Below are 15,846 nucleotides of genomic sequence, written 5' to 3'. Positions count from 1 at the left end.
ATAGAACATTTTTTTTTCCCTAAATTGGTGGATTTACCCCAACCTTGCCAAGATTTTCAGTCTCTCAGGTTCAAGGGTTGGCATCTCAGATCTAACATACAAACTATTATTTTGGATGAAAGCACACTTTGATCTTGCTTACATTCACTGCATCATCAGAATCCATGAATGATTCCTTAGCTTTCACTTATTGGGACTATCAACAACAATTTTCAAGTTAAAAATCGCCCTCTAAAGAAAGTGTCTGAACTATTCCCTTGGCCCTTAGATGAATGTTTTTCTTTATAAGTAGCTCATATATGTTGTATATGGAGTCATATACTTGTAAACTACTGGTTTTACCACATGTGTTTTCTTTCACATTGCTGTACACCATGCTGTGGGTTTTTTTCCCCTTTGGGTAGAAGATCCGTGACTCTGTTCTCTTGTCTATTTATGAAATAAGGAATTCTTGATTCATGTTGATACAAGTAAAAAAGAACCATATTGTGCCACATAATCAATCATTCCTACTATGTATTTTAGGAAATTCTCTTCAAATCTATTCAAGCTAAAAAACATCTGGACAAAATAGTTCCCAATGCAATCACTATCTGGCAGCAAAATGTAGTAAAATATACTTTTGCATATTCCATGGTTATTTTTGTTTGTTAGAAATCCCAAATTATTTCAGTTATTGCAGAACACAGGAGAGAAAGGTTAATTTACAAGTTTGGGAGGTTTTTTTCTTTGATAATTCACTGTAGATTCTTACACATTCAAGGCCATAAATTGAGGGAAATAAAAGGATTTTCCCCTTTTTTTCTGATTTATTAAGTTAAAAAGTTATTGAAGTAATCATGTATTCCAATAACTACAAGCTTTCCAGTTTATGCTGTCAGAGAAGATCGCAGACTGAATGCAATTGGCACTGATTTTGAAATACTTCTATTAATGAGAATCTTAGGTCTGTAAGTCTCTTTTACATTTATGTGTTTGCCTCAGAGACCTCAGTGAAACATGCCAAATTCACATTTGCCAGAGGATTCCCATACAGATGGGGAAGTGTTACTATTAATAGCAAAAAGAAAAATAATTACTTATAAGAATTAGGCTTAGGCATCAATACAAGTTAATATATCTCTTCCCCTGAATTTTATCTCATTTGAAAAAAAGAACCATCTGCAAGATTTTGAGGACTGAAGATGCCCTAGAGGGAAATTGGTATCATAGAATTCTCCAAGGCTTGTGAATGGGAAGTGAAGTGGAGGGCAAGCTACGGAGAAGAGAAACACCAGAGCAGGGTGTCCTGGAGAAGTGGGGAGAGGACCACACTGTACCCACCTGGGAATGGTGTGTAGGAAAGGAAATCGGACTGTGCTTCACATGGCCCCGATGGCCAAATCGACCCTTTGAGCTGCTGTTGAAACATTGACCGTTGCCACCTCTTGGGAGGCGAGTTCCTGGGGATCAGAGCAAATAAGCTACTGGGGATCTGGAGCCAGGCCGAGTAAGATCTGCTCATTCTTGTGGCACACTCAGAAAACGTTTTCTAAAATACCTGTCTGTCTCTGTGTGTAATTAACCCCCTGGGGAGGCCTCCATTGCTGAGGCAACCATGGTCTCCCAATAGTACCGTATTTCCCTTCTGGCTTCGTTTTATACCCTTCTTCCAGTAGTCTATCTGGTATAAAGGAGAGCAAACTTGGCTCTCTTTGAAAAGCTCTGATTAGTGCTTGACTTGGCAACCCTTGCTCCCCTTTGCCCAGTGTGTGTGTGAGGCACTGACAGACCTTTCCTCGATACAAATTTTACTTATTTTTCATAAGCCTGTCTTTTCCCTGCCTGAATTTGAAAGGGATGCTATACTCATACCGGCCATTACTTGCTGAGCAAATTCCGTTACTAACAGTAATTTACTTTTGCAAGTGTTGTTAGGAAAGTGAGATGAAATAAGATGGCAGATGTTAGTCATTGTATTTGTGTGTAGTGCCAGTGCTCATCTCCAGACCACCGCCTGTGATGGCTTAGAGTGGCTCTTCTGGAGTCGTCTGTCCCTGCCCGTGTCAGAGGAAACATGAAATACCAACGAGGACTAGTTGTGTATTTTTAAGGCTACCATGCTTAGAAAAGGTAAATCTAAGTGACTCCCCTTGTAAGTACACAGCAAGTCTGTTGCAAAGTAAGTATTGAGCCCAGGACGGTTGTACGTCTCTTTTTCCCTCCTCCGTTAATTATCTCCTTTGGATGTATGGATCTGTGTCTACATGACTTTTTTAACAGTACCCAAGGCTGCTGTCACAGGACTTGCACTTACCAAAGAGTATGTGCCAAAGTGAGAGCGGAAACATGTCTAGACCCTGAGTTAAAAGATGCATGAAGAAGTCACAAATAGACTTCCCTTTATAATTATGTAGGATTTTTGTTTGTTTTGGTGATGTTTTTGGGGAGTTTTGTTTGTTTGTTTGTTTTGGCTTTTTGGGAGGAGAAGAGAAAAGTGTTTCTTCTTCCAGAATTTTCATTGATTGTGGCATTGTCAATGCTATTTTTTTTCAGCTCGCAAGTTGAGGGCTTGATTTTTTTTTTGACACATTTGTTGTGTCTTGCAAGGCTGCAGGTTTTATTCAGTGCTTGTTATCAGGTAGAATTTTTCTGCTTAGGTATAAATTGGATGTCACTGGATTTTATACAGGACGATCTCTTACTTTAGTGTATTCTCACTAATGGAATGATTCTGCCTGAAATGGGAGGAAAATGACCACTTGATTACATTACTTTCTGATATGAAGCAAGCCAAAAGCATTTGTTTTATTTCACAGACTTCCTTAGATATTCTATAATTGGGATGAAGTATTTAAATATCCATCTGAAACAAGAAAGGTCATTCTGAGAGTTACCTGCTTACTTTGCAAGTAAATTAAAATAGTGATATATTTCCAAGTGAGGTGCAATTGCAGGTTTCAGATGATCTGTGTTTATTCTCCTTCAGTAATTCTTCTTTCCTTCTTTTTCTTCTTCTTCTTTCCTTCTTTTACTTCCTTCTTCTGGGTAAGTGCTGTCTTCTAATAATTTATATGTTAACACTCAACTCTATCTGCTCTTGGATTATGCTAATTTACTAAAAAGAAGCTACCAGTGGAGAATATTAGTGGAGTTTGAGCTATGGAAAAACACAGAAAATAGTCTGGCTGTTTTTTTCTGCCCACATTTTTTTGTAGATGTGTCCTAATCCTGGTCTGACAGCTTTACAAACTCTAGTGATTTTGCTATGTGATTTTATGCAAACAGCTGCTAGAGTGATGGAGGTCCAATAATAAGTGTAAAATTTAAACCATTTCATGCAGGATCTGCATCCTTGTGTTGTGTCAGCTGATTTTGAGACATCCAGAATATGGATAATTCCTAGTCTGCTTTCCAGTGTACCTGTACAGCTTGATGGGAGAGGATTGTTGAATTTGGGCTACAGCTCATTGACTTGTGCATTCAGCCCAGAAAGGGGATCTGAGTGCGTGCTTTGTCACCCTGAGCAATTTGTGAACGCACTGTTGCAGGTGCTGGGTTACTTATGCCTCCAACACAGAAAGCCTCTGCAAAATGCACCCGCTGCTGGGGAGTTCAGTTTGCTGGGAATTACTGGGACAAGACCTACATTTAGTAAAACAATGAACTAAAAAAGTTGCAAGCTTCAGTGTGCAATTCTAGCAGCAGTCTCTGAAGCTTTATGATTGAAGAGATAAATTATCTGTAGCAAAAGATGACCCCTTCATCCTCTTGATAATGGTATATAGTAAGTTGGTTCTTTTATAGTGCTGAGGCTGTTTAGTCTTTCCTTGGTGAGCACATGTGTTGCAGGCTCTTAAGTCATTTAGCCAGTTTTGAAAATTGTATCCATCGTATATCTCTGTTCCTCCAAACTCTGTTTAAATTTACCACTGTAGATTTATTCAGAAATTATCTTTTAACATTTGTCATAGTGGAAAAACTTGTCTGTTCAAAGCCTCTCTAAAGAATAAAAATAGTTGCTAGTAAGCATGGTCAGAACTTTAAATCTCTTCAAGAGTGATGAAGCAGCTGAAGACAATAGGCTTACAGTGCTGTTACAGCATCCTTAGCCTTTCAAGGTCCGAGTCATGTACCATAATTAATGAGGAGGAGAAGCAGGAGCAGAGTGTTGGCTTAGTGCAGCTAATTTTTAGCCAACTTAGTGCTATCAGAACAGTAACAGTGCCTCTCAAGTGCCTTGCTTTTGTCACAAATCAGTATATACAAGCCTCATCAGTCTTCCTGCTGTGATACTCGAGCATAGCTCTGAGAAGGATGTCAGTAACAGTGCAAGGGGTTGTAATGAAGATAAATTGGTAAATCTGATGTGAGTGTCAAAATACATGGGCTGAATGAAGCATATTGGTTTCTATTTACTGTAAGTATACTAAGAGGGTACAATAAACTCTGTTCCATGCTATGTATTTATACACAGTAATTAGAGGGAAGCATAATAATGTGCTGTAATTAATTGTAGCCTTCTAAAAAGAATTCAAAATTCCACTCATTTAATGGGAAGTTGTAATTGTGAGAGGAATTTTTATGGAAGGACTGTATTTTTTTTCAGCTTGGAATATGATCTGGAATATCACAGGGAAAGCTTTTTGGCCACAATTTGCAGGGGAAAGGGGGTTTAACATCTTGAAAAGTAGCATTTTAAAATAGCATTGCCGCTCAGTTCTTCCCCCAAACACGACACTGGTGGTTCAGCGTTGAACCAGCACTGTGTTCTCTGCCATCCTCCTCTTTTCCTCCAACATCTCCCACACAAGAACTTAATAGATTTAACCTTGTTTTGCTTTTGAGCCTATTCAGTTAGGCTGTAGCTTCTGCTGGTGGTGGTGCTTGAAGTCAGTGGTCTTTCGTGAGAAACTGCAGCATTTTCTGAAGACTATTGGCAGCCGTGTGGCAATATGCTCGTGTATATTTTTACTGGAGAAGTACAAAAGCTGAAGTTCATTGGGTTTATGTAGCTGAATAGTACTCTACAGAACACTGACTGCTTGAGCCCTGGATTATGAATCTGTGTAAGCATTTGTTTCATGGATCTTTAGCATTGCCCACATTTGGCAGGGAAAGCTGCATTTTTTCTTGGTGACATGCTGGTGATGGGGTAAAAATGAGGCAATGTGTCTGATTGAGCATTTTGCCTGAGCTTTAAATGACTCCAAAGGCACATACCTTTCCCTTTTCAACATTGAAGCCTACCAGATGATGCAAGGGGAATTTAAAAAACAGGTAAATAGCCTGTTATTTCCAGGTTGAGCTTAAAAATTATTGCTGGCTGTGCTTGCTGGAAATGAGAGAACTATTTTTTTATAATATCTTGAGGACACCTGAAAGGATTTTTAGTGGAACAGGAGGTATATAGAGGCAACTTTCTAAAAAGACAATGAGAGCTGTATCATGATGTCAGCTTTGAATGGCGACACATTGAACTTAAATGTCAGTTTCAAAGTTGGGGGAAAAAAAGAAAAGGAAAAAAACGAAAGGTAAAAAGAAAGGAAAGGGAAGAAAACAAACAGTTCTAAAAAAATCAAAAGCATGTTCATCCCGTACTACCTCTCCATGGGTTTACCAGCAGAGGGTGAAGCCGCCTGCGGAACCAGTCGGTGTGGTGATGGATCTAGCAGAGACCTCAGTTCCTGGCATGGAAGGCACATGCTGAGTTCGCTCATCCCACGCTACAGATTTCCATCCTGCACTCTGTGTTCTTCAGAAGTTGTTATTCTGCACCGGCTTTCTGGAGATGCATGTGCCGGACTTGTCCCCCTTTCGCTTCTCCCCTCATTTTTTTTTTTTTTTCCATCAAGTTGCTATTTTCAGAAGTAGCCAACAACTTTCCAAAGGCAGGAGATGATCGGAGGTTAAAACTCTCTTTCAGAGACAGATTTGCATATGACATTGCACAGTGCTTCTCATGTGTATTCAGGCAGAAAGTCTTACACAGCAAAATATGGGAAAAGTCCTGGTGTGATTCATCTGTCTGTAGTGATAAGTGGTCTCCTCGATTAGACTATTGTCTCTAGCTAATGTGATCCGGTAAGATGAAGAATTATCAAGTGCGTCACTGAAAATATTACTAATTCAGTTGTTAACTGAGTGGCCTCTGTGCAAGAGATGAACTAGAATTTTAAACTGCAAAATAATTAAGGCATGGCATTTTTATGGATTATTCTCTTTTCTCTGATTATTGCAACTTTCAAGAGCTCCCAGATGTCCCGTTATTTTAGATAGCAACTTGAGGAGTAACAGAGACAACAAAGCCTAAGCATTGGGAAAACTGAATTTAATAACATTTTTCTTCATGCTTGTGGAATTTTAATTTTCTTTTCTTGTTAAATAAGAAAAAAACTCTTCATAAAATGATAATAATAGGGCAAAATAAGTTTGAATTGAAAAAAAACCCACACTTGTTTTATATAAGTTCCTTAATATTCTGTGTTAGATTCAGATAGCCAAAGGGAAGTGTGCACAGAACTCTGATGACATAATACATACCAAAGGCAAGGAGCTAGAATAGGTCTGCCTATATCAAATAGTATCAGTGACCCTCAGCTCGTTTAAGTTATTCAGTGAAATACCAATAGCCTTGAGAGACTGGATGCACAAAGACTGTCTATGACATTTCCACAAAATTTGTAGACTTTAAGTCAACCCTGAGGATGCTTTGTTTGCTTTTTGCCTTGCGCTTATGGTTTATTTCAGTCTGTATTTTTTTAGATACTATTCATCTAATTCTTTTAACTCTCTCAAGGTTAGATTGTTTCTCTTAAAAATATTTTACATTATGTCAATGATAAACCCACTACTGACAATTCAATTAGTGCATCATTTCTATCCAGGTGTCTGATTCTGGCCTCTCTTGGAGAACGTCTAAGCTGTCAAGCTAATCTGATACCGTGTGGAAGTTCTTACATGGTAACATTGTAGTCCAGCATTACAAATCTCACACTTGTTTGGTTAATCCATTCTATTGATTCAGGATACCAATAGTAATGAAGAAAAGCAGTCCTCTTTTCTATGTTTGATTAACTTCCTAAATCAAAAATCTTCATAACTCAATATGCAAATATTTGGGTTCTCATTATGAGTGCTTGACAATTATAGAAGTGAGTCAAATACTTTATAGACCTTTTACAGATGTATTGTATGCTTGTGTTAATTTATTTGGGTATTAAAATAAGAAAAGCACAGAACATTTATTATTTAGTCACTCCTTAGCTCACGGAAGAGATTTGATTTTCCCAGTTGATCAATATAAATGATGAGAGATTCACCATCTACAGTGGAATACTGCCCCAAGTATATTTTACTACAAAATAATCTTTCACCGGACAGTCTGCTAGAAATGGGCAGGGAACTATTGATATTATGATCCAAGTTTAAAAACCTATTAGCCATTTAGATTAAAAGTTGAGCCAGTATAAAAATAGAGGTGATTTTGCAAGTACTAATTCAAGTTCATATTTTGAAGAGTGTAGCAAGATCAGAATTGTCCAGGCCTAGGGCTTTGGTTCACACACTGCTGTCTACCATGGTTTTTGTGTCTTATTAGAAGAACAGAATCAGAAGAATTTCTGATTGCCCAGAGTTTTTCCTTAGTTAAGGAATTATTTGCATATTTCTGGAGTTTGCAGAGAGGAGGGAGCTTGTTTTACAGATTTTGTGAATCACTGACCTGAACAGTAGGGTCATGAAATGAAGAAATGAAAATCCACAAAGCACAGCACTGTCACGTTTTTCATGCTGGGAATCAGATACATCTTTTAGGATTTTCCTTGTGTGTCCAGAGCAACCAGGCAGCAGGTCTTGGCTTTAAGCACCTCATCACATGCAAGTATGGAAGGAGATACTTGGCGTATAGGCTTCGTATGCTGTCTTTTCAGGCATTTTCCACCTCTTTTGAAGACGTAACCAAGAAGGTGGAATTGTGACGGGAAGCAAATCCAGCCTCTGGGCTGCCACCCTGCAAGGTCCTGAGCATCTCCTGGGAGCCTAGAGGTGGATCAGCATTTCCTTGACCCTCTGAACCTAACGAAAAATCTCACTGGACTTAGCATCATACAGTTATGAAGTCAAGTAGTGCAAGAAAGTGACCTTTTGGTTAACTAGCATTATGTTAAGACATATGTGATGTCACTGTGGAGAGGGGAAAGTTTTATTTATTGTCCTGGGGGTAGTTCAGTTCCTTTGCTTGCCGAGAGAGGTGTACTTAGTCTGGGTTCAATAGCATTGATTTTCTTGAAGTTATCTCTGATAATACCCAGAATGAGAGAATTAGACATCAGCACCCGTGGCTATATAACCTCAGATATGTCTGGAAGTGGGTGAGTGAACACATTAGAGAAAAGCAATTTAAAATACATCCAACACCTGTTTCTTCTGCTCTGTTTGCAGAACTATGAGATGGCAGAGCATTAGATCAATGTAAATGGGATGGAAAAGTATTATAAAACACCAAACATTATTGTGTGGTTTGAAAATTAGGTCTGCACCCATGTGTTAAATGCTGTTGAAACAGAGAGGGATATATTAATGGTTTTCCTTCGTGTTGTATAAATCATTCCTCATGCTATGCTTGTGTAGGCAAATTCTGTGGTTAATTTATACCAAGTTCTTCTTTTCTGTCGGGATTTAGGAGTTTGGTCTAATGTTACTTTCTCACTGAGGGATTAGCTCACAGATTAGCTCAGGGTTAACAGGTTTTTTTTTCTTCATTGTATGTTTCTTAAGATCTGTAGCTCTCTTTTTTTTATGGGCTGAAGCCCACCTACCAGGCCCAAATTGGTTGGATATACTCTTTCAGGGTGTCTCTTTCGCCAGACTCTGTGCTTGGCGAGACAAAGAGTCATTGTGAAGGGCACACTGCTTAGCTAAATCTTCAGATTTGTTTTATGAATGTACCAATGTTTTAATCTTCTGCAGAAGCAGCAGGAAGTCTTTCACATGATTTCAGTCTACTTTAGATGTACAGAGCCTTTGTGTTATCTGAAGCATGTCTGCTTCAGTGCTATATCATGTTTTCTGTAGCATTTGCAATATCCGTCAGCTGCCAGACTGTTAATTTATGTCTGTAAGTGTTTGAGCACACACATATGCATGCACACACATATTTTGTGGAGATCTCCATTTCCTGCCTTCCTGGGTAAGACTGAGCTGAGCATTGCATTTAAGGCAGAGGAGCATCTTCTTCCGCAGTTAGGAATATGTTGCATCTGTACTAAAATCCTTTCTGGACATATGAATTCCTAGTATGCCTTTTAATTAATCTGTAATTTAGAAACAAGCCATTAAACAAGTTTTGCATCCATTTGTCCTTTCTCCTGGAGTGATCTATACTCCGCTGTTTGGAATTCGTGCTTGTTATCACTAAAAAAAAGTTAACTCTGGGCTATTTTCACAGCAACTTCACGTGCCAACACCATTTATGTGCACAAATCCAACCACCCTGCAATATATTGTTTAGGGATCCCAACACTAAATCTTCAATTCCTTTTGACTGGAGTGGGCTTTGAGTTGGTTTGAGACATGCTCTTTGATCACGGGCTGTTGCAGCGTCCATGGAGTCTGACTGGAAATGGTTCCCAGGATACTCACACTTTAAGCGATCTCTTCCCCAGTTCATCTTCATTTGTGAGCCCTTTGGTTTACAGGCATGCCCTCCTCAGAGGAAAAACTAGACCAACTCTTTCTTTTTGCAAGGTCTATTAGATTTTGCTATCTTCCCTACAGCTCTCTTTTCTCCATCATGAAGAAGAGCATCCTTATTCTTGAGGTCTACTCCCTTGAGTCATACTGTCAGTTTAGAGTAACATCATCTGGGTTTTCTCAGTTCTTCCTGTGATTTTTCTTTTTTGTCTTCACCTTGTTAATGCTCTTATTATCCAGGGTCTCACAATTTCCAGTATTGATGATGTACTGAAAACTCTTCATCCCTGAAACTGCCCCCATCAGTCGGTGCATTTGCTGAGAACATCTTCCTAGTATACCTCGAATACACAACATTTTCTTTGAGTCCTGTCCCTTACAGTCATCTCACCGTAGCCTGTAATGTCTTTCAATATTATGTATCTTCCCTCTTTATCTGCTCTTTCATATTCCCAGACTACCACCCTGTCCCTGCTACACATAATCCTTCAACATTCATCGAGCAAAAAAGACATACTGGAAAGGGCAGGAAAACATAATGCAAAAACATGGTAGTCTGAAAAAAATGTTTTTTTTTTTTATTTTATAACTAATTTGTTATGGCAAAAGTGCCTCATTGTGTGAAACGTGCTGAAATAAGATTGGAATATTCAGAATAATTTGTTACGTGGCACAAATTAAAGTATTTACTAGACACCTAGAGATAAGAAAACCTCTAATCGGGTTGAGAATCAGTTTAATAAGCATATTTGACACCTTTTTTCTCCCTAAATATATTATCATGGAACATAAGAATCCTAATGCTTTTCTTATCTGACTTCAGCTTGATAATAATCAGAGACCAAACAATTCTTTTGCTTTTTATGAAGATATGATTTAAATAGAAAAGTACAAAGGCCCTGAAGCATCAAGTGCTATGCAATCTGTTTTCAAAAGCGGTGATTTTCTTTTCCCAGCCTAACAAATTTCATTTGTGAGGAAACAGATTAATCTCCTCATTCTGAAGTGTAGTATTGCTGTTTGCTAATCTCTGATGATACAGAGATGTTGAAAATGTTATCATAGCAGTTCTAGAGTACGTTTTACGTTTTGGCAAAAAGTAATACTTTCTTTGGCAAGAATATTCTAAATATTCAAAAGCAAAGATTAACATGAATAGTTGAGAGCAAAAATATCAGAATCTAAATAATTAATATTTTTTCTCACATTACCTGACTAAATAAAAAAAAATACAAATATTGCTAATAGCAGTGTGTCTATTTATGACTTTGACTTTTCTGAGGACCAGCATGTTATCTTTAGTCAAGATACCAACAAATAGCTTGATACTTTATGTCATAGCCTCAAATATATTTACTTTTCCCCGTGGATCTTGTTTCCTTCCACCATCCTTCCAGATAACTTTTAAGATATTGTAGAAATAAAAATGTGTTCTTAAGTTTCAAGGCAAAACAGCTATTTTAAAGATTTAATTGAAAAAAAAAATCATGAAGAATTTAAATACATGGGTTTATATTGCCCTACTTAAAAAAAAATAAAACAAAACAAAACAAAACAAAACAAAACAAAACATGACCACAGTTTAAAAAATACCCACAAAATTAATAGAAAATCGTATGTTTTACACTATAGCTTTTAGCTAAGCAGAGATGATGCTTTATTATGTGATACATCAAAGTATGCCAAAATGGCATGGCCTCTGTTGACTGAGAGAGGTGCAGAAGGCAATGAGATAAGTGCATTAGCTTAGTCTCAAAAGAAGAACATAATGTATAGCAGAAGGAATAAAAAATATTGATTGACATGTGAAGTTCACTTGCATATCCTTACCCTCCTCACCAAAACCTTGTTGTTCAAATGGACCTGCACAAACTCTTTCTTTGTAGCTTTGCCCATATGTTTGTGGGATTAAATTGAATACTAAAGCTCATCTTCTGTCTTTTTTTAAATTTTTTTTTTTTTTTGCGTCAGCATTTAACAAGTATATCTACAGTTAAGGATCTTTCACTATAGTTTTGCAAACCACTAGATCCTGCCTGACTGCAGTCTTAACTGTAGCACCTCAGCCAGGGAACAGCATTTAAAAAGTAAAATAATATTTGCTTTGAAAGCCTTCTCTTCGGGCATTTGATCCTTATAATATCTGACTCTCAGCATGAAAGTATCAATTGAAAGCTGTGACTTTTTTAATAAAAAGAAGTCTGAAGTGTACAGAAGATTTTGTTTTTCTGCAGCACTGGGAGGGTGCCTGGTGATGGATCACACCAGTGATGGGACGCCCAGCTTCCAGCAAGTTGCTAAGCTCCCGAAAGAAATCTTTGCTGCTGCAGCACGGTGCTCAGCGTGAGGCAGTCGTCTATCCTGCTTCTTGACCGAGCAGATTACCCTACTTGGAGCTGTGGGCTGTGTTTTCAGTACCTCATTCAGTTCTTGCAGGGCTGTTTTGGTGTCCCTTCCCTCTCCTCCACACTGTAGCATGGACTGAGAGCTACCTCAGGGCTTCCTAACTTGAGAACCGCCCCTGGTTTCTCTGGGTGCGCAGTACGCTTCACTAGCCCTTGGATGCCTAAACAGTAGTAGCTGAATAAATTACACATTCACGCTCTATTTTCTAAAGGTTATTGAGCACACATTCACCAGACTTGCATAGCAAAACAGGAATTGCATCTTAAACTGCACTTGATTGACAAACTGCCTCTGCCTCACTGAGCCCATAAATAAGATTTAGATATTTTGTCAGATCAGTAATCCATGGATTAGACCCACTCTTAATCTTCCATTTCAGAAACTGGATGCACTTTTGGAGAACAAGCATCTTTATATTTTGTATAGAGTTTCTCCAAGGAAGCAGCAGCAGCATCCATAGATGGTGTCAGCCAGGGTTCCACATTGTGAGCGAGCATCTGCGGTCCTGACCCCAGCATCTAACCATCAGGATTAGCGCATGGGGCTGACATATCTGATCTCCCTGTGCCAAAGGATCACGCCTCCTGTACTGATCCTGACAGGATGCTCTTGTGCGGCTCAAGAGCTTCCATAAATCAGGAGCTTTCTCACGGCTGTTTCCAACAAAGTACCCAGCCCCTTTAACACCTCCTGAGACAATCTCAAAAGCAAAGCAGCTCCTAAAACTTCCCTTTTTCAATCTCTTTGCTACAAACCAACAAAGCTACTCATTAGAAGTACTCCTTCTGCTTCCCCCCTTTCTCTCCCTTTGCTTAGTGACGGCTAATTGGAGGCCCATAAAATGAATCCAGGAAAACTCTCCTTCTTCTCCGATATATCAGTCCTGCACTACCAAATTGGGCATATTGTCTCATGCAGTGTTTTATTGTCCCCTAGATCACATTATCGGTGGGGCAATCTCACAAAGGTTAATAGCATTGCTAGGTTGTTTCTCAGTCTGACATTCTTGCCCATCACTCTAAATCCAGTCATTTTACCAGTGCCGTTAGACATCTCTACTGAACTTAATTGGATGTTGCTTGCCACTGACTTCAAACCCAACTCTATAAATCCTAACTACTTGTAGCTGATTGTCCCTGCTCTTAACTTTCATTTCACAACCGGGAAAAGCATGTGTGGTTTGATATACTTGGCTTTTCTATCACAGTCTTTGACATTTGCAATCCAATTATCAGTCACCTTGGCCATTCTTTCAGTCCAGCTGTCCTCCCATTGGTATGCTGTGTGTCAACACCTACTCCGTATATTGCCCTAATGGGAAAATAAACAGTAAATTATGAGCCTGTGTAAATCCATTAAAGAATTACTGTGACTCCATAAAGCATGGACGTGAAACTGAAGTGCTTTATGCAGTTGCTGGTATCGCAAATTGGAATTGCTGCTCCGTATTTTTCGAAGGTCCCAGTTTACTGAAGTCAGGCAAGATAGGCATCTGTTGAGGGCTTTGGTGTCCGTACAGTAAGAACATGAAACTTAAGGGTTGTGCATGGTAAGATTCTGATATTACATTCTTAAGTAAATAGTTGTCATCTGTAGAAAGCAATAAATTTGTATTAATAATTATTTATTAAACATTTCCTTTCTCCAGATGGAAGGTACTCTTCCTAGAGTCTACTTAATTTCACTGACCCTTTGCACAGCAATGAATGCCATCCTGTGGCTGCAAAACCCAAATGCATGTTAAAGACTAATTCTGCAGAAGAACCAAAGTGCGAAGAATATTTTAAAAGTTGTGATCTTTTAAAATTCCTCCTGCACTGCAGGAATAGAATGTCATCTTCTTATTATTCAGACACATAAAGATCCCTTTCCAGGACTCCAGGCACAGTGTAATTAATTAATTATAATAGTATTAATTGTTTAATTAATATTAATAACTTGAACATTTTTAGTGCGTTCTGAGTGTTATTCAGGGAAATTAACTTTCGGGCCAAGATTCATTTTTTCTTGCAACACTTCTGGAATGTTAAAACTTTGGGACAGTGTTTCCTGTTGTATCCTTACCCCCAAATGACCTTGTTCCTATATGCACACCTACTTATTTATGTTGGCAGTATGGTCTTAACACATTCTGAAAATCACTCGTATGCATCACTGTTCACAGAATCACTGGCTGTACATGTGACAGATTGAACCCATGGGAAAAAAAAAATCATGTTGGAAGAAGAGAATTGCATATGAAATTGCTGTTTCTTTAAAGTTAGCAAAAACCCGCATGTTTGCCCAGGTCTTAAAGTAAGTTTCTTCCCAGTCAGTTACAATGCATACAGTGGTAGTGGTTATGCTGTGGTACACATCTTCTCTACCCTTTAGTCAAGTCTTACAGCTTTCAGGTACTTGTTACGCATCTGGAGCCCAGGGCTGGGCAAAAGTTGAATGAGACATAAAAGCAAGCTGAAATTAGGTGGTTGAGCTCTAGGTGCAACCCTGTTCTCACCAAAGCCAATAGGAAAATTCCCATCCATTTCCACACCAGAGGCTTTCACAGCTGGCCAGGTCCTTCTCCACCAAGAAGATATCTGTAACTCTTTAGCAGCTCAGACAACGTGAGCTCAGATCAGCAGGGAGACACTTGTCTTTAGACTTCCCCTGTGTACCTCTAGCCATGTAGCCTGTGCATACCCCACCATCTTTCAGGTGTTTGTGGAGGTTTTTGTAGGTTCAACAGAGCTGAAAAGAAAACTGAACTGACTATGTGAAAAACAGGGCTTCAGTGAACTGGTGCCTAAATGTACACTGAGCTGTGTCAGTCTAGTCTAGTGAGAAAAGGCAAGATCTTACTATGTCAAATGAAACAGAGTCCTCATGCACCCATCAGGGAACTGGTTGATGGCTCTTCTCCTTTATCACCACAACAGTTATCTGAATTTTAGTTTCACGTCTTTTGTACTGGACATGATAGCTGAGCCAGCTTTCAGGCTGAGTTTTCAAAGCTGCAGTCTGAATTTGGAAAAAGTAAAAAGGGTAGTCCAAGAATACGAGTTTGGCTTCAAAATCATTATCTGCATTTTTTCCCTGTGTATAATCCCATGCTGATTCTCAACTAGCTTGTAAAATTGACCCCATGTCAATGTAAACTGGATAGTAGTTATTTATAGGACACTTAGAATTGAAGACAAGTGAAGACTGAGATAATAAGGCTTGTCTGTGTTGCCTATTAGATGAAACTGTGATTAAATACGGCCCAATTAATGCTTATTATCTGTCTAAAATTAATTTGTCACAGAAAGTTGTGAAATAGGCATCAGGAAGTCAAGTAGAATTTTTTATTGCTAAAATCAAAGCAATTATTGATGTGATTTACTGTAACCTGGTCTGACAAAACCAGGATGTTATTGTCAGTAAATGCTATCATGTTGTCCTCTAAGCTGATTAAACTTTTACTTTACACCTCATTGCTAACTAAAGAAACTTCTGTCGTATAACTGGAATATCACAAAAAAAAAAAACACGTATCTTCATTTTTTTCCTTTTAGATTAATGAAAACAGTCACAGCAATCTTCCTGAGTGACTATTCACTACAGCCAGATAAATTTCTGAGGCCTAAAATGTACATTTTTACTTTTTGCAAATTTAGAATATTTCTATAGGATCAAAAATTGGGAACAGCCTGTACCCCTTAAAGGTCTTATTTTATATACTTTCTACCTGACTAAGAAATCAATTTTTTATTAATCAAATTTTAAACTGGTGAGCTGTATTTTGAC

The 15,846-nt window shown here is 38.4% G+C and overlaps 1 protein-coding gene across 2 annotated transcripts in view; it reads left to right on the top strand.

Annotated features, from left to right (window-relative positions):
* The window catches only part of FAT3 (FAT atypical cadherin 3), a 320,633-nt gene that overhangs the window by 189,637 nt on the left and 115,150 nt on the right, over nt 1-15,846 (top strand). The gene's annotated exons all lie outside the window — the stretch shown is intronic.

The sequence above is a fragment of the Chlamydotis macqueenii genome, chromosome 1 (assembly GCF_036417535.1).
Source record: "Chlamydotis macqueenii isolate bChlMac1 chromosome 1, bChlMac1.mat, whole genome shotgun sequence".
Classification (NCBI taxonomy): Eukaryota; Metazoa; Chordata; class Aves; order Otidiformes; family Otididae; genus Chlamydotis; species Chlamydotis macqueenii.
Note: the sequence above shows the minus strand (reverse complement) of the source record. Positions and strands in the feature narration are given on the sequence as shown.